Genomic DNA, 20,661 nt, shown 5'->3' on the forward strand with positions numbered 1-20,661 from the left:
TGCTCAAACGAACACCCAGCAATTACAGCAGAGTAAAACACATTTTCTTTAAATGCAGACTGCAGGGGGGCACAGCTCTGAAGACCAGCACCCCTTGTCTCTAGGAGCCCTGTCCCTGAACTGTATGCCCTACGTCCATAGAACTCAACTTTGTGCCATGGCAAAGATCTAACGAGCTAAGAGGAGACAACATGTACAGACTGAAGTATACAATGGGAGAGAGAAAATGCAATGTTGCAGGCCATATAGAGAGCTGTGGGGCTAAGGAGCACCTTTGGCCTATGGCCATTCCTTGTCCAACTCTTGGTACCACTTGGGAGATCCTGGTCCCCCAAATGCCCTTGGGTGCAGTCTGTAAGACTGTGAGCACTTCCAAGAGGCTTTAAGCACTGAGCAAAGCTGTGTCCTTACCCCCACTCCCCATGATACCATTGTCCAGTTATCTGATGAACCACAGAAGGACCATAGGGGACTTCTGAGCCCTGTGTGGGAGGCTGCCCCATCACCCACAAAAGAGAGAAGCTGCTTGGATGATTGGTCTCCGAGTGTTTAGTCAGTATTTAGATCTACTTTAAAGATCAGGAACAATCAATTATGCAGATTAGAAATTCTTCCGGATGGATATCTTTGAACATAAAACATATTCTTTCTTTCTGTTTGGCAAACTTGGTCCCAGGGGAACTTTTCCCATGTCTCAAATTGCAGTTTTTGAAAGCAGGTGAGGTAGGTAAGATAAACCTAGGAATCCTGCACTCCCTGGATTTCCTGGCCATCCCATCTAGTATGGGCAAAGAGATTATCTGCAGATTGATGCTATTTAACTATTTAACTCTCAAGTTGTGCAATGAAATCACCTAACAGAGAGCTCGCTTAGATATGTTGGGTTAAGAACAGGATTTTCTAGCTTTATGAGCCTTTCTCAAAACACTGGGATCGCCTGATACTGAAAACACACTTTCTGTACAAGATTACCCTTCCTCAGAAGGAATCCAAGAGCAACTTCTTAATGATATGAAAATAAATCGAGCCGTGGCTCCTTGGGAACTGATGTGATGTTTTTTTTTCCCATCTGGGACTTTCTTTTTGCTCCATCAATATAAAAGGAATGTTTGGCGAGAGAATAAAAGAAGCCAGAGATTTTTCAGATACTCCTCCTGCTTTACTCTTTTGCCAATTTTTTGTTTTTAACCCCCTTTTCTCCTAGGTCCTCTTCCCCAGTTGTTCTAAGGAAGGAATTCTAATTCTTTGATCCAGAATTTCCCAAATGTTTATTTTTTCCAAAAGAGTTCATTATATGTCAACATAGAAGCAACCACCCTTTCAAAAGCAAAATAAAATAACTAATAAAAAATAACAGCCTACTATATTCTTTCTAACACAGACATGAAGCTATTAAATTCTTAGTGTACTGTGAACCACTCATTTCAACACCCAATTATGACTTCAGAGACACAGGGAGACTAAGTGGGAATACGCCAGCCATCTCCAATGTCTGCAGTATCTGTACTATGTGAGCCAAGCTCCATGAAGCTTTGGACCGAGTAGCTACAGTAGGGCTCCTATTCTCTTGGTTATTCAGTATTCATTTCTCAATGCCTGGATGGGCTTGTTGATGACCGTCTTCCACTTCCCAACCCACCTCTCTCTCCATATATCACACACATATATATATATGTATATATATATATGTATATATATACATATATATAAGTATATATATATACATAATATTCTTAAACATTGATTTCCAGACTGGGAGTGGATTATTTGTTTTCTCTTTGCATTATTTAATACAGCTGGGTTGCTAGTCTAAAAAGAGGGAAGGGCAAGGAAGCTCTTGAAGAGATGTGCCCTCCTGCAAGCTTCTAGTTTCTAAGTTAGAAGCAATGCAGCATGTTTCTAAAATGATGAAGATTTCTGCCAACTACAAATTTCTAATTTGTGTTGTCATTTGACAGCTATACACATGTAATTAAGAATCCCTATACTCCATGCATGTTTGCAACTAAGATCACTATAATGACCATATTTCTTCATTGGAAGAGGCATTCTCTGCCAACTCATGCTCATGTCAATTGACCAACAGAGATATTGTATTATTGTAATTTCCTCCAAGCAGTGTCTAAGTCAGTTGACAGTATCATTTCATGTCTACTATCTAATAATTTTGTGTGTTTGCTTATTGCAAAATTAAGCAATTTACATCCATTTTTGCATTATCATTAATCATATTAAACTGCCTTAAAAGGCAAATAGTCATAAATTTATTTATTTATTTTTATTTTGGGGCTACACCCAGTGGCACTCAGGGGTTACTCCTAGTAAGCTTTGGGGAACATATGGGATGCTGAGGTTCGAACCCAGGTCCATCTGAGTCAGCCATGTGCAGCTGTGCTGTTTCTCCAGCCCCATAAGTCATACATTTAAAAAAAATGCATGTGTTGCTTTCTGTAAACTTATATTGCAAACATAATAGGAGTCAGTTTATATAGCAAATGTTGCATTGATATGGATTGCTGATGGCCCATGGACATTTCAAGGCAAATTTACTTATTATTAAAATATTAATCATTCAATGTGCTTACTTATTCAGATCACCATCTATTTTTTAGAATCAGTAGAGCATTGACAAGAATAATAGCAAATTCATTAGACAGACACCCCTAAAAGCAGGAGCCCCCATGTGCTTTCTTTAATTTGTGAAGGACATGCATGTGTGAAAGTTCAGATCTAAGAGAGGGAGGCTCATAAACAAATCCATCACTGAACTGGAGCACAATTATAGATTTATTAAAATGAATTTGGCATTTAATGGCCAGTCAATATGCCAAAGACTATTTCTAATTATGCAGTAAATTGTTTGCATCTGTGACTAATACTACTGTAATGCATCTTTGCCAATCATCACACACCATTTGAGTGCTGTCTGTTGACAACTGTCTACTGAAATAGTGAGTGATGCATGCTCATGTTTCTCCTTTGCAAGGATGTTCACTTTCCATACCTAGGAAGCTACATATTTCCTACCAAATGCTCACACAGGGTTTGAATAATATTTATCATTTCAAATATCAAGTTGTACTTTGCTATTCACTCCTTTGTTGAGCTTGGGAGTAGACATCATTATAGGTATAACTCAACTACAGACATATAGCTAAAACATCCATTAAAATAGAAGTTTTTTTGAGTTAAGTCAGTATTTGAGGCAAATGTATTATCCTGAAATTTGCAATTAATTATTCACCAGAGGATGGTATAAGTGAGTGTCTCGTGTGTGTGTGTGTGTGTGTGTGTGTGTGTGTGTGTGTGAGAGAGAGAGAGAGAGAGAGAGAGAGAAAGAGAGAGAGGGAAAGAGAGAGAGAAAGAAAGAAATAAAACAAGAGAGAGACAAGAGAGAGGTTTTATCCTGGATTAGGTCTCTAAGGTTCATTGCAAATATGAGATTTAAGGAAAGAAAAAGCAAATTTCAGAATTAATCAGTGAACAAAACCTTCCTGTGGGCACTTCTGCTTTCAATAATGAAATAACTAGATAGTCTGTGCAAGGCAAAAGGTTCTCTCTGATGAATTGTTCTCTTAATAATTAAGAAAAATGAAGAAAAAGTACAACCTTTAAAATGCTATTTCTCAGAGAATATAATATATTTCAAGGTTTCTTCCGTGTTTGCATTAATGATAAATTTGCCATTCTGTGAGTAGACGATTGATTTTAGTTCTTTCATTATGTTGGATTATGTAAAGGACAATCCAGAACTAGTTTGGACATAGGGGGAATAAGGTACCAGGTAATAACTGAAACACAAAGGACATTTTTACTTTTGGGATAGTGGAACAAATTGAGTCAAATGCAAGAACAGAATTCAAGTCTGACATTGTTATGTCAGGAAGCCCAGGAGACTTCCAGGAACTGGGGTGTCCAAAATGATCTCGCTTTTTTCTTTTACCTTCTTGATAATATTGACCTTGTTTTCAGCTACTATTTATGAGTAAAGTTCTCCATAGAGAATAAACACTGCATCCTAAAATTAAGTAGTTACAAGCAGTGCAAGTATTTCTGAACATGATAAAATGAGCTAAATAAATAAATAATCAACACTAGAAATAGAAAGTTAGAGATGATATTTCACAGAGTAATAGATGTAGTCATAATATCATAAGCATTGTATTTCATTAAATGGGGAGGTATGACAGTGAATACAATTGGTAAAATGATATTTACGGTTTATTATTGCTAGACTTTGAACACAAATGAGAATCACTGATTTGCATATAAATCACTAAAAAGCTGGAGAGTTTGGTAGAATTCTTCTCTTGCACATAAACCCACGTTTGATCCCTGGCATCCCATATGGTCCCTTAAGCCCTGAGTGATCCCTGAGTGATCCCTGAGCATAGATACAGGAAAATGCTCTAAGCACTATTGATGTGGCCTTAATACCTCCTTCAAGCTCTTATCACAATATCTAATCTATTTGCCCATAAACTTATGGACTTAGGGATATTCTTTCTAACTAGAGTACTATCTAACTATTCTCTATATCCCATCTCTAATATGATCTACATAATTCTTGTCATATTTTAATTTGTAGCTCTGGTTAAATGTCCACATCATTTCATTACTAGTTTATTTACCATAGTGATATTTAGTTTAGAGAAGTTTCTTATTTGCACCTTATGGAGAAAATTCTTGCTTAATCATTGTACTTCCATTTGCATTGTTTCTTATGTAGCAACACTATTTAAGTTTGTAACTTTTAATATAACCATATTTAATACCAGCCTTTCCAAGGTATTAATCCATCTTCTTAAGTGCTAACCATCTTTTCAGATGATAATATTTCCAACTCAAGTTCAGGATAAGAAGTGATAGCAGAGGATAAAATTTGTGTTGCATGTGTTTGATTCAGGTTCAGTAGCTGCGACTGCATTCTCCTCTATTACTTCTAGAAGTGTGCAGAGAGCAGAGAGCCCAGAATATGTCCTATAAACAGCTTAATGTGACCTTAACAACTCACCCTCAAATTCTCATCATGATTACTTTTTTTAATTATTTTTATTTAAACACCATACTTAGAAGCATGGTTGTAGTTGGGTTTTAGTTATAAAAAATAAAAGTCACCAGTGCAACATTCCCACCACCAATGCCCATCATCTTCCTCTTCCCCTACTCCTTGGCTGTATTCAAGACCAGCATGCTATTTCTCTCAGTCACTACCACTGTCATGTTAGCCTTTATTAGTTAGTTATTTCTCTAACTGATCTCAACACTCTCTGTGTTAAGCTTCATATAATGAGCTGGACCATCCAGCCCTCATCTCTATTGTCTTTGTGCATTTTTCTTAAAATCCATCTGATGGCTGCATAGTATTCCATTGTATATATGTACTGCAATTTCTTTACTCACTCACACTCATCTGTTGTTGGGCATCTAGGTTGTTTCCAGATTCTGGTTATTGTAAAGAACACTGCAATGATATAGGTGTGCAAAAGGCATTTTTATGTTGTGTTTTTGTGTTCCAGGAGTGATATAGCTGGATTATAAAGGAGCTCAATTTCCAGTTTTTGAAGGTATCTCCATATTGTTTTCTATAAAGGCTGAACAAGAAAGCATTTCCACCAGTAATGAATAAGATTTTCTTTTTCTTCGCATCCCCAACAGAACTGATTGTTCTTTTACTTTGTGATGTGTGCCAGTCTCTGTGGTGTGAGATGGTACTTTATTGTTGTTTTGATTTGCATCTCCCTGATTATTAGTGATATGAAGAAATATTTCATGTGTCTTTCAAATACTTGTATTTCTTCTTTGAGAAATTGTCTGTTCATTTCTTCTCCTCATTTTTTGGTGGGGATAGAATTTTCTTATTACGTTCTATCAATATCTTGTCTATCTTAGATATTAGTCCCTTATCTGATGGGTTTTGGTTGTATAGTTTCTCCCATTCTGTGGGTGGCCTTTGTATCCTATTCACTATTTTCATTGAGTAGCAGAAGCTTTTCAGGGTAATATAGTCCCATCTGTTTATCTCTGATTCCACATGTTTGGAAAGTGCTGTGTCCTCCTTGAAGATCCCTTTAGTCTCATAGTATGTTTTTACCTATGTGTTCTTCTCTATAACTTATGTTTATGGGTCTGGTACTTATACTAGTCCACTTACTTCCATTTATATTTTCAGAGCTAGCATATTATTATGTTGAGTTTCAGCCTAGTTGACTTATCAATTGGTGACAGGGCAGTGTTGAGGACTCCCATTATTATTGTGTTACTATTACATATCTTGCTTATGTGCCCTGAGAAGTTGTTTATTTTTCCTCTGTGATCTTTTATGGTTGCCTTTTGGAGGAAATCAGGGAACAGAAACCTAGCAGGGAGCAAAGCAGTGGTCATTTAAAATGCCTCCTTTGTACCAAAGCACAGGGCAGGAATCAGGCACCACTCTTCATGGGCAGAGACAGCTTACCTTGCTGATGTGCCCTGAGGAGTTCCCCTCCCCTGGGATTTTTATGGTTGTCTTATGGAGAAAGCAGAAAACAGGAAACCAAGCAGGCAGCAATGCAGTGACCATTTAAAATTTCATCACATTTCTAATCTACTGAAATGATGCTAGTAGCATTGCCATAGTAATCATGTAATAACAATTAATAAAGTAGAGATTTCTTAATTATTGTTGGAAATTGGAAATTTGCTTTGTCATCTCTTTCCAATCCAGTCTTTTAGCACCATATCATAAATCAATGAACATGTGCAATAGATTAGTCAGTAAAGAAGCATGATACAATGGTACTGAAAAGACTTCACTATGGCTGTCAGAATTTTTTAGAATAGGGTTTTTGACTATTGATTTTAGGAACAGTTTCTACTCTTTTCTAATTTCTGGCAAGCATGAGTAATTATCTAAGATCACTTATTTATTAATATTACCGTCAGGAATTTTCAACCAGATCTCCAGGCAGTCACTACCAATTAATGTGAGTTTATATTGAAATATGTTTATTATCTGTTTTTAAAAAGCTATAATTGTGTTAATGAGGACTATTCTTAAACTTGTAAGCCTCCCTCCAGCTCCAGCTGATCATTTGTTTACTCTGCCTTTCATCTAGTTCAAGTGGGGATTTCAGAAGATGAAGTGGTAAATCAATTTGTTCACATAGGAGAAGGCATTCTCAGTGCTCCCCAGATTTCCAAATCACTCATTTCTTTGTGTAACTGATATACTCTCATCTTCTATTTGGATTTGATCAGGAAAGAAGTGAATGTGAGGCTGGAGTGATAGCTCAGAGGAAAGGTGTTTGCCTTGCACATGGCTCCCAAGACTGTCCTGGATTGGACTCCCTTTGTCCCATATGGTCTCTGAACCAGGAGTGATTCTTAGCACCCAGCCAGTAGTAAACTCTGAGCACCATTGGGTGTGCCCCCTCAAGAAAGTGAATGCTTTATTTTTAAATGGTTGCATTTTAAATGGATTATTCTGTGCTGATTAAAAGTATAAAGAAAAGAGGTAAGTGAGTCCATGATGTCTATTTTCATTTCTAATCCTGTTTATTGAGTAAGATACTTTTCAGACATTTTTAAAGACAATTGGGAGACAATAGTAAAGCCATAAAAGTCCATAGTAGACTGTCTATATTTGAGAAATAGACTACATATTAGCAAAAATAAGAACCTGATTTAAAATGATAGTTGTACCTTTATTTTCTTTAATAAACTATGTTCTCTAGAAAAAGTGACATAGCAATATTTGAAAATATGTATAAGAACACTGGCATAAAATTGGTGTTTGAATTATAGAAATGATATTGTGAAAAATGTACTCTGAAGTTTCAATGATAATATATTGTGATATGTGCTTTTTTAAATACAGTAACAAAAAAAGAGGAGGAGGAGGAGGAGGAAGAGAAGAAGAAAAATATGAAGAAGAGGAAGAAAAGAAAGAAAAGGTAAAGGAGGAGAAAAGGAAGAAGGGAGGGAGGAGGGGGAGGGGGAGAGGAAGGAGAAGAGAAAAGAAAGAAGAAATGACATACTTATGAGAATATTTTTATAATAATTTTTAGAGAATTTTAGTCTAAGAAATATGGAAATCAACTATAGAGAGTGTATGACTGTACAGAGCATAACATATAATTAATATATAATTATACATTAATTATATAATTATATAATTATAATAATATAATTAATATACGGCATTCCTGGGAAGCATTGATCATCTGTGGCTCAATACTATACTCCCTCTGTTTTTAGAAACAAATCCTATTGGAGAAGTTATACCCATACCATTTTGTCTCTGCTTCTACCCTAGAAAAACAGAGGAGGAAAGCCAGAATGATGATCTATGTAGTCAAACAGAACAACTTACTAGGTTTTGAAAAAAGTTTGATTCTTTGCCCTACACTATAGTGGTAACCTCTTTTTCTTCAATTTTGTTTCTACCTGCCAATGTATTGGATAAAAGCTGTTGGTAGAAATTTCATTCTCAAATTTCAAAATGTAAGCTCACTTATCTTTAATGTCTTCCTAGGATGGAAGCAATTGAAATATTTATAAAACAGGACATTCTGAGTAAGAAAAGCAAACTCGGGTTGATGAAAATTTTTCTATACTGGCAACAACAGACCCTTTACGCACCCTGAAGTGTCAGATATAGCTCTTTTTTTTCTTTTTTTTGATTGTTTCTCCTTTTATCTTTTATCTTATTTTATTTTGGGGGGCGATGCCACACCTGGTGATGCTCAGGGGTTACTCCTGGCTATGTACTCAGAAATCACTCCTGGCTTGGGAGACCATATGGGATCCGGGGGGGGGCGGGGGGGGATGGGGATCCAACCGTGGTTTGTCCTAGGCTAGTGCAGGCAAAGCAGATACTTTACCGCTCCATGCCACTGCTCCAGCCCTGCTCAATTTTTTTTTAATATAATTTTTATTTTGATCATAGTGTCTTACATATTGTTGACAGTAACATTTTAGGTACATATTTACATAAAATCAGGGGGGATTCCCATCACCAAATTGTCCTCCCTACACCGCCGTTTTTGTCCTACCTCCCATTTCCTCTTCCTCACCCCCAGGGCGGCTAGAATATGTGGTCCCCTCTGTATCCAACCCACTACCTAGTAGTCTTGCACCTGTTTGGTCTTGATGCCTCCTTTATCTCCCCCTCTAACTGTAGGCAGGACTAGCTAGTTCAAGTTGCATGGTTTTGCCGGAAAAAGAGAAGATATATAAACTGGGGTAAGAGTCTAATACTCCAAAAATGGGTGGAATCCTTCTAGAGGCTCTCATCATCGATTTGGGAGATAAAGGAGAAAAAGAAGGTGAAACACTCCACCAGTACCAAAAAAAAAAAAAAAGTGTCAATTATCCAGTGAGGACTCCAGCTATATCGATAAGCACCACAAAAAATAGACGAAAAAAAAAAGAAACAAAAACAAACAAACCAAAAACACGCCATGGGCTTGAAATAAGAAACATGGCATAGCACATAACGAAAAAAGAGAAAAGAAGAGAAAAAAAAATAAGTATATTTGGGGACAATGATTTCAATAATCACACCCAAATAGAGAAATCGACCAAAATAGATAGGTAAATAAAAATAATAATAACAATAATAAATGAAGGTAAAAAAAATATATATATGTATATATATATAGAATAACCAAGGTTTTGTGCTTTTTGTATTTTTGTTTTTTCCCCTCCTGCCCTGGCACAGTAAATATTGGGGTCATTCGAAAAGGAATTCACTTGGCCTAAGAAATATGGGGTTTCTCCGTCCTTGGAGTATACTGTCATGGGATCAGCTCTAGACTTTGCTCAGGATCATTTATTCTCCCGGTGGTGTTTTTTTTTTTGGTGTGTGGAAGACTACTGCTCTGTCCAGGGTGATCCAATCAGAGCTCTGTGTTTAGGGGTCTCAGTATCTGCACAGATCCTGAGGTGGGACTTATGATGAAGTCAGTCTTTGTGGTTCTAGAGGTTCTGTTATCTCAGTGTCATTTTAATCCATCTTCTGTGGTTGGTGATCTTGATCTTTGCACTGAACCTAGGATGGCACCTAGGATAGCGTCTTTCTTTGTGCTTCCAGAAGCCCCATTCTGTTGCAGTTGTCTCTGTCAGACCTTTGGGACTGGGGATCATGATTATTGTACAAGTCATAGTTCAAACCCTAAACTAGGGCTTTTTTATTGGTCCCAAGATGTATACTGTCTGGTCGTGGTTCTAGTAGCCAGTCATCTGTAAGTCACGATCTTGGCTTTTGGACCTACCAAAGGGTGCCAAGTCTTCTGGTTTTGTCTTGTCGTTATCTGGTAAGGTATGCTAATCTGCTCTCAGGTCAAGTTGTTCACATTTTCCTCAATGTCAGGATATCATGTTAGAGCTGGCCCTTGTTGTTGACCCCGCAGTATTAAGGCTGTCCCAGATGGAGTTTGTTTCCTGCAGCTGATGTGAAGAGCTGTGCCAATTCTATGTCTGGGATCCAGGGTTCAAGGGTGGATGAATGGTATCTAATCACCTGAGGTCTAAGTTGATTCCACATGACATATTTTCAAGGTAGGAGATATCCCTGTATTGTAAACAACTATGAGTTCCCATCTCTAGTAGATAAGAGCTCTTTTTTTATATATGTAAGATTTCCCCTTTATTTAGTGTGTCTTTGCAGGGGGAAGTGGTGCCACATTATATTGTCAGTGTAGTTGGGGCTGGACAGAGAGGATAACAGACTCAATTTTAAAAGTACAATTAGCTCATATGCTAATCAGGCTACATCTTTGGAATCTGCTTCATATACAAGATAAGCCTGTTCTCTCCCCTTGTTGCTTCTCCTACATATATGAATACAGTATATTTGCTAAGGGGACTTCTCTAACATATCATCTTTGCCATGAGTCTCTCATGACATTCCAGGGCAGACCAAGTGTCCTCCAATTCACTACCCATCCAACCCTATGTACTTTATAGACCCCACGGGAGACTTGCTTTCTGTAACTTCTCCCCTACTTTTGTCTTCTCTGGCTACAAAATCTTTTTCTCTCAACAAGTGTCTTCAGGTCTAATTCTGTTTTATGATCTATATCAGGGGTGGCAAACACACTGCTCTCGAGTGGCATGCGGCTCTTGGCCAAAATGAATGCGGCTCTTTGCCTCTTCTCATTATTTTGTATACTGTGGCTCTTTGCCAAGTTTGGATTTTGTTCTGCTGCTTCTGAGGATGGACCTCTGAGAAGAGATCTCCGAGCGCTTAGACCGCCCCCAGGCTGCGTCCTCCCGTCTCCCATCCCTCGGAAACAACTGCACGGGCCAGCCAGCGGGGGATCCGTGTGTCATATGTTGGGTCACATCTTGCAGTTAGTTCTTAGTGTGGAGGACGCAGCACACCCTCACCATCACTGCAGGATTTTGACCCTCACTCAAAATGGCAAAATGCAATATGTGTTTAATAGATTATTATTAAAATTAGATGCTTTTGTGTGAGTGTTTGTCTACTTTGCCAGGTCACTGTGTGGTGTGGCTCTCTGACTCTCACAGTTTAAAATTTTGCCTCTTTGTGTCGAACTTGTTCGCCATCCCTGATCTATATTGCTGTGGATCCAGATTTATATGCCTGCTCTGGTTTCTTTTCCATTTGCTATAATTATTCAAGTAAAACCAACTTTGCACAAAAGCTGAATTAAGAATAATAGTCAAATGAAGATGATCTGAAATGCGTTGGCTGGTGAAAACTGTTCTTACAAGTATTGCTCAAGAAATATGTTGCGAGATCACATTTTCATTTGCTTATTCTGTTACAACATTCTGAACTACTGTTTCAGATACCTACACAGTCTCCAGTAGAATACCAGAAGTGAAGAGAAGTAATACCAACAAGTAGCAACTACTGCATAATTGGCTCTGAATAGGTTTTTATCTCTGACCCCGAATTTGCCTTCTGATTGCATCCATAAAATGATAACAGATAATCTATTTGCATGTGAATGTCAACTCTGAACTCTAGAACCATCCTTGAAAAAGGTCTACTCAAAGAACAGTTTCAAGAAATAAAAAAATAAACTTTTACAATATTATTGAATGTCAAAGAAATAACCATTAAGCATCTTTTTCCCAAGCAAAAGTTTTTGCTATCTTTATTCATAAGATAAATACATTTTATTTGCAAAGTATATTTTAAAATTATGAAAGACATTTTTGGTTAGTACTTGAGAATTCAACAAGAAAATTTTAAAAATAAAGTTTGCTAGCACACTTCAAAAATAGGATCTAGAAATGTTTTCTAAATAGTTTTATCCATTGGGTTTTTTAGTGATATAGGCTAAATAGATGATGTAAATATTTTTATTTCTTCAAAATACAAACCATAAAAAAACTTTAGATGGAAGCAGATATAGGTCTAAATTATGCTGTCAGACATTGGAGAAATGAATGACAAGATTCAACACCTCCTTTTGCAACCTCCTCCATTACCCTTCAACATTTTAGCTGCCTGTAAGTTCAGCTATGATGATGATTTTATGCTAATAAAGTAATATTATGTAGTTTTTAACTGAGACAGGAAAGAACAAAATGAGCTGAGAGAGGACTCCACAGCTGTGTAGATTGACTGTATCTGGTCCCTGGGGGCTGCTGTTGTCAGATGCCTGAATCATCATTAGGATAATTAGTGTACTTGGCAACTGCATTAGTAGAATCATTGTCATCACTCACACCTTGTCAGTGTAGCTTTTTGTTTTTGATTTGGAAAATGCATTTTGATAAATGCTTCTGGCCAAAATAAATAAAATCAAGAAAAAATCCATTATTTTTACCTACTCAATGAAAAATATAATACAAGAGTGAATATATTGAAACATTAGAGAATACTATCTGAGATGAACTAATTAATATATAGCTATTCCAGAAGTCAATTTATGACAAATTTATGTCAAATTACAACAAAATATAGTTGCTTCTGAATAGACTATCTGTTGCTGTTTGTACTTCATGACAAGTTTTGAGTGAAAGCTTAAGAGAGAGTGACTGAATTTTTCAACTATTTTTAGCAACTAGCTTGATATTCTTAAGTATTTTCATGCTCTATGATCTATCTTGGGAACCTTTCTTTGGGGAAATTAAAAAGAAATATTCCATAAAGTTAATAATTAGTAATGTTGTTTCTGCCTATTTTAAAAGCCAGATTTCTGATGAAGAATAAGTCATCTCAAATCATTTTGATAATATACTAATTGCAATTTACTGGCAGTTGTGGGCTGGCAAATTCCCTGATCTGTACTAGAGACATCAACAAGTCACATGACCATGATCATTGTCATTCCATCAAAAACCAAAATGAGGATCCTCATTCCTTGTGTTCATTCCTCTTACCCCTCAAGCACAACCACTAACTCTTAACTCATTCACAGGTTGATGGAGCAGATTAACATATACAGAACTTTCCAAAGTGTTGTTCTTATGGAGGTTATGCACCTTTACTATTATTATCATTATTATTTTGCAATAAAGAAGAAACCTCTTTCCTAACGGAAACACCATAAAATATTGTTAACATAATATTTATTTAAATTTATATTACATTATTCCCTGAATCTGTTTGATTACATTGTCTTTATTTATCTCTCCTATGAAAGTGATGGAGCAAAATCAGAGAAATGAGGGGCTTTAAAACATGTGGGAACCTGCCTCAAAAAATAGTACAGTGGTCAGGACATACCTGGAGCATGGACCTGACCCAGCTTTATTTCTAGCACCACCTAGTTGTCAAGCACTTTCAGGAATGGCTCTTGAGAGCCCCAGAACTTTGGGACAACTGACTGATTCTTCCATTATGACCAGACCCCAACACAATCATGTCCTCAGCCTTGCATTGAACCACTGCTTAGTGGTCTGAGAAATCTCTTCCAAGCCCCCTACATATTGGCTAACCCCCATGCACTGAAAAAAAGAATCAGCAACATCAGAAATAATCATTCAAGTTTGGTTTTTGTGGTGATACTTTCAGTGATAATGTGAACCCCATAAACAAAAGCAGAAATCAACAAAACTTCAAACTCATAAGCTTTTGCATAGCCAAAGAAACAAAAGAAGAAAGCATACAGAATTTGAAATATTTAATATTATATGTAATATCTTGTATTACATATAAAATATTCAAATCCAAATACTGTACATATAAAATTGCATATATATTCATATATATGCATATATGGGCAACTCAGTGAGAAACAACCAGGTTTTAAACAGGCAGGAGAACTAATTGTTTTTCTAAAGAAGACATTCAAATGGCCCAAAGGTCCTGGTAAACATGGTAAGTTTCACTGCAATCAGAAACTTGAAAATCTAACCAGAGAGGTGTTATTTCCATATAGATTTTGGCTTGACTATAAGAAGATAAGGGACAGCAAGTGTTGAAGACTGTGTGCAAATATATACCACACACATGAGAGAATTTTACATTTATTTCCTTCAAATTGTAAAAGCCTATCAAAAAGATTTATGTTCCCCATTGTAAGCTAAGGAATGACTTACAATAACTAACATAAGGAAAAAATTGAGTCACTCATCAGTGGATAGATGGTTTGGGTAAAAAAAAAAGTGGACTATGCATATCCTGGTGTAATATTCGACTCTGAGAGAGATCTTGCCACATGCAGGAACATGGGTAAGCTTGAGTTTATTACATTACATGAAACGGTCTAACAATACAGTAGAACTTCCTGTGTGATACCATGTGTATTAATAAAAAGCTGAGATTTATAAAGAATATAAAAATGGTGAATTTATAAAAACAGATTATTTTTATAAAACATTTTTATAAAAAGCAAAATTTATTAAAACAAAATGTTAAGGTAATTTAATATTAGGTATGGTTTTAGGGAGAAGAAAGAGAATGAATGCTGTTTGATTTTATCAACTTACAATGCACTTTAATAGAGACCTATAGCTCTAATATGAATTAATAGGATATATTAATCACATTTTCTATGAGACTTATTTCAAGCACCAAAGGAAAAAAATATATTTATGTAGTATGATACAGGTGATAATTTTAGCTGCAATGGCAATCCTCTACTACACTATAAAATTTATAAAGGTTAAATTTAATACTAAATATAACGAATGTATTAACATATTTTTCTATATAATTTTTTGTTGTATTTTGAGCCATGCTGTGAGGGGTGAAGGCATATGCCTGGCTCAGGAATCACTCCTGGAAAACTCAGGCAACTATATGGAATTCTGGGTGTTAAATCCATTTTAGTTAAAACCCAGCCAGGCTATGTAAAGGCAAGATTCTTCCCACTGTCCTCTGTACAGTCAGAACGCTCTACACCCTGCTATAGAATGTTTATATTCTTAAAGAAACATTCCTGATAATTAAACAATGAACTCAATCCAATACTCATTTTCAAAGCTCACCATTCTTCTTATTAAAGAGTTTAAAACTTACAATATTTTCACCTTTATCCTATTATTTTCCTCTTTTTGGGGGCCACACCATATGATGTATGTGGGTTGCTCTTGGCTAGGGGGACCATGTGTGAGGCCGGGATTGAACCAAGGTCCATTTTGGATCAGCCACATAGAAGGTGATCATCCTACCACTGTGCTATCGCTCTGGCCCCAGATATTTTCTTTTTTTTTATAATTTTTTTATTTAAACATCTTGATTACAAATATGATTGTGATTAGATTTCAGTCATGTAAAGAACACCCCCCTTCACCAGTGAAACATTCCCACCACCAATGTCCCAAATCTCCCTCCATCGCACACCACCCCCACCTTACTCTAGACAGGCTTTCCAGTTCCCTCATTCATTCACATGATTATGGTAGTTCTCAGCGTAGTTATTTCTAAAACTGCACTCACCACTCTTTGTGGTGAGCTTCATGAAGTGAGCTGGAAGTTTCAACCCTCCTCTCATTGTCACTGAGGATTGTTGCAAAAATGACTTTTATTTTTCTTAAAACCCATAAATGAGTGAGACTATTATGCGTGTCTCTCTCTCTCTCTCTCTCTCTCTCTCTCTCTCTCTCTCTCTCTCTCTCTCTCTCTCCATCCCTCAGACTTATTTCACTCAGCATGATAGACTCCATGTACATCCATGTATAGGAAAATTTCATGACTTCATCTCTCCTGACGGCTGCATAATATTCTCTTGTGTATATGTACAACAGTTTCTTTAGCCATTTGTCTGTTGAAGGGCATCTTGGTTGTTTCCAGAGCCTGGCTATTGTGAATAGTGCTGCAATAAATATAGGTGTGTGGAAGGGGTTTTATATTGTATTCTTGTGTTCCTAGGATATATCCCTAGTAGTGGAATAGCTGGGTCGAAAGGGAGCTCAATTTCCAGTTTTTGGAGAATCTCCATATCGCTTTCCATAGAGGTTGGACTAGATGGCATTCCCAACATCAGTGGATAAGAGTTCCTTTCTCTCCACATCCCCGCCAGCACTTACTGTTCTCATTCTTTGTGATGTGTGCCAAACTCTGTGGTGTGAGATGGTATCTCATCGTTGTTTTGATTTGCATCTCCCTGATGATCAGTGATGAGGAGCATTTTTTCATGTGCCTTTTGGCCATTTGTGTTTCTTTTTTTTATCCAAGTGTCTGTTGATTTCTTCTCCCCATTTTTTGATGGGAATAGATGATTTTTTTCTTGTAAAGTTCTGTCAGTGCCCTGTATATTTTGGATATTAGCCCTTTATCTGATGGGTATTGGGTGAATAGTTTCTCCCACGTTGATGGGTGGCTCTTATATCCTGGGCACTATTTCTTTTGAGGTGCAGAAGCTTCTCAGCTTAATGTATTCCCATCAGTTGATTTCTGCTTCCACTTGTTTAAAAAGTGCAGTTTCCTCCTTAAAGATGCCTTTAGTCTCAGTGTCATGGACTTTTTTTTATAATTTTTTCTTTATTTAAACATCTTGATTACAAGCCCCAGATATTTTCACCTTTAAAATAAAATATATAAATTATCTTTTAAAATATAAATATTACTCAACAAATATTACAAAAAGCCTTAAAAAGTTTAATTTGATTTTAGACAGTTATAAAAACATGCAAACTATATATTTTAAGGTTTTGTTTGTTTGTTTGTTTGTTTTGGTGGGGTCACATTCAGCCCTTCTCAGGGGTTACTCCTGGTTCCACACTCAGAAATTGCTCCTGGCAGGCTCGGGAGACCATATAGGATCCTGGGATTTGAACCAATGACCTTCTGCATGAAAAGCAAATGCCTTGCCTCCATGCTATCTCCGGCCCCATATTTTACGTTTTAAAAGAAAGAAAAGAAGGCTTTTAAAACACCACCCACATTACATACATCACAACTACTAATGGAATACATTTAAAAATTACACATGTACTATGCCCCTACACAGAGAAAGAGAACTGTTTCTTTTTTCTTTTTTTCCCTGTATTACTAAATGCCACACTCTTTCTAATATCGACTTCTATGTTTACCATTCTTTATAGGCCATTTACTTAAATATATATCACTATTCTAGCATTTATAACAGCAAATTTATTGCATTCAATATTAGCTTACTTGTGTAAGCTTACTTATATTTCTCCTTACAGTCAAGAGAAATTAAAGAACATTTAATAAATAGATATAATTAACTTTGACTCAGCTCCACATAATTTAATTAATGTTAGCTTTGAACATCTACCAGTAGCTAAGGCAGAGAAATTTCCCAGCAGGACTTGTTTCAGTAGGAGTATCAATATTAAATGGTAACTGATTTGAAAATTATACTGACCAAATCACCACAGGCTACTAAATATTCTGCTCAGAACATCTATATGTTTCATTTTTAACTACTTTTGCATACTAATACTAAGAAACTAATCTTCAAAACAAGGAATTTTGATATCATTAGCTAAAATAAATCAACCTAATAAATATTTCTAATAAATCAGATACTTGTGCAATATAATTTCTATTTCACATAATCTTTCATTTATTGTAATGATTATGGGTAATTGATGAAGATTTTCTAATCCCTTTACTCTAAATTTAGTTGCATGTAGATATAAATTTAAAGTGGACTGTGAAAATTATTTGCATACGTATAATGTTCTCCATATAATTATATTATATGTGTGTATATAAATAAATATATATACTCATGTATTATATATACAGGTGTAAACTTATATACATATGTAAGTTGATGTATTGGTCAAAATGTACATATTTTATCCAACATAATACATCAGGTAATTACTATTATTACCTTAGATGCTTACATATATGTAATCATATATATATAATATATGTAATCATATATACATATATATCATCTATAATATAATCATATATATACATACACATATGGCATAACACTACCTCACTGCATGCTTATTATAATTTTTTGCAATGTGGAGATTATTGAAATACTTAAGTGTCCATTGACTGATAAGCAGATAAAGAGAAAATCAGATATAAACCAAATTTTGTATATATATATATATATAGTCATAATCATATACACACAAAAACCACATAGGCTGCTTCTCATCCTTATAATTTTGGGGGTGTATGTGTAGAGATTAGTCTTGATTGTGTTCAGAGCTAACTCATTAAATTTCATTTCAATTTTATTGATGTTATTTTTATTCTATTGGTAAATTTTTCCATTACATTATAAAAAACGTTGATATAAATTACCTAATTTAGTCAGAGGAGAATGTTTACATATCCTTACCTGCCTGCATAATTTAAAATCTGACTTAAAATTAAATTCATGAGAGTTGCCTTTGTTATGAATTACTATCATATAAATGTATCTGGTTATAAATTTAAAATTTTTGCTCTATGGTAAGAGCACAGAACTTATCATACAATTCATTCATATGAATTATATTAAATTTTTATTGCTCACAAATGTTATTTAATGATAACATACAAAGCATGAATATCCTAAATTCTTTTTTGTTTGTTTGTTTTTGTTTGTTTTTGTTTTTTCGGGCCACACTCGTTTGATGCTTGGGGGTTACTCCTGGCTAAGTGCTCAGAAATTGCCCCTGTCTTGGGGGGCCCATATGGGACTCCAGGTGATCGAACCAGGGTCCTTCCTTCCTTGGCTAGCGCTTGCAAGGCAGACACCTTATCTGTAGCGCCACCTCGCCAGCCCCAAATTCTTACATTTATATTATTTTTATCAATAACTCATATTTTATTATTAATATTATGAAAAACTTTATAACATGTTCTCTAGTATGTTCTTTACATATATTTAAATTGAGCATATACAAATTTGTTGTGTGAATATTTTTATGTATGTAAATACCTTGAGGATAGTTATTTTAAATATGTTGGTATACCATGGACAACTTGAATAAAGTTTATGCATTTATTTTTTGCAAAAATAGTTTTAAAATTTTTGCTTCAAAATTAGAGCTTCAATGTTTCTTTCTGTGCCACTAGAGGCCACCTTACCCTTTCTTAAACAAATAAGTATGCAAATCAAAACAATTGGAAAGCATATTATAAACAGCCTAGATGAATTCACATATGATGTAATATAGAAAAGATTCCATTCAGATTCCCAACTGTTTTCCTTACTCCATTACTCAACATACTTGATCAATTTGGGGACAATAACTAAAATGTATTTTTCCTAATAAAACAGTAATTCCTGTAGCAGATTCAGATAAAGAAATAAGAAAAGTACAACATTTTAGAGTTAACCAGATATTTTTATGTAAATTATTTTGGGTTAACTTCCTGACAATTTGATGAAAGATAAAGGACAATTAAAAAATAAAGTACTAGAATTCTTTCTCACACCCTGAATACTTGTCATAGTGACTTGGCTTAGGCTTCAGAAGATTGGACATTGGCCATTTATTCCTGATCCTTGGATCCCATCTATAGAAGCAGTACGGTTTTCTATATCAGCACCGGGAATCAGACTTCTACCAGAAAAGATCCTAATGCTGTTCAGGCATTAACTTGCTCTGTACAAAAACCAGGATCTCTAACTAACAGAAACCTGATTGTGACAACAGTGATTGTGAAGAGCTTTTACAGGGATTACAAAGAAAAACTTAGGGGTTAGACAATTTAATATTCCTGGAATCTGTAGTTGGTCTTATATCAGGATGCTTCATGGGTAAAGTCTCCCTGATTTTAGACCAAAGGTGTTTTTTTCTTTCTATTTTCCTCATATTTTGCTGTGCTTATGCAAAACAAAACAAAACAAAACTGTTACACACTCACTTTTTTAAATTTTTCTTCCTTTTTTTTGGGGGGGGGGTTTAGGCTACACTCCGTGATATTCAGGGGTTACTTCTGGTTATGCGCTCAGAAATCGCTCCTAACTTGGGGGACTATATGGGACTCCAGGGTATCGAACTGCTGCTGTCCGTTTTAGGCTAGCAAGGCAAGGTAGATGCCTTATCCCTTGCGTCACTGATCCGGCCCAAACAATCACTTTCTTATTATATTTTTTATCTCTTATCTTTTAAATCAGAGCTCTCACCTTCTTCATAGAATCTTGGGACACAAATTACTTTAGTTACCACATATTCCCACGTTTTTCTATAGAACTAAGAAGAAAGGAATAAAGGAAGCTAGGGGCCAAGTGATCTTGGATATATTGGAGAGAAAATAAATGTGAACAGAATTAAATATACAAGCCAAAGTCAATGACAGTAGAATGAAATGACCTA

The sequence above is a fragment of the Suncus etruscus genome, chromosome 3 (genome assembly GCF_024139225.1).
Source record: "Suncus etruscus isolate mSunEtr1 chromosome 3, mSunEtr1.pri.cur, whole genome shotgun sequence".
NCBI classification, from domain to species: Eukaryota; Metazoa; Chordata; class Mammalia; order Eulipotyphla; family Soricidae; genus Suncus; species Suncus etruscus.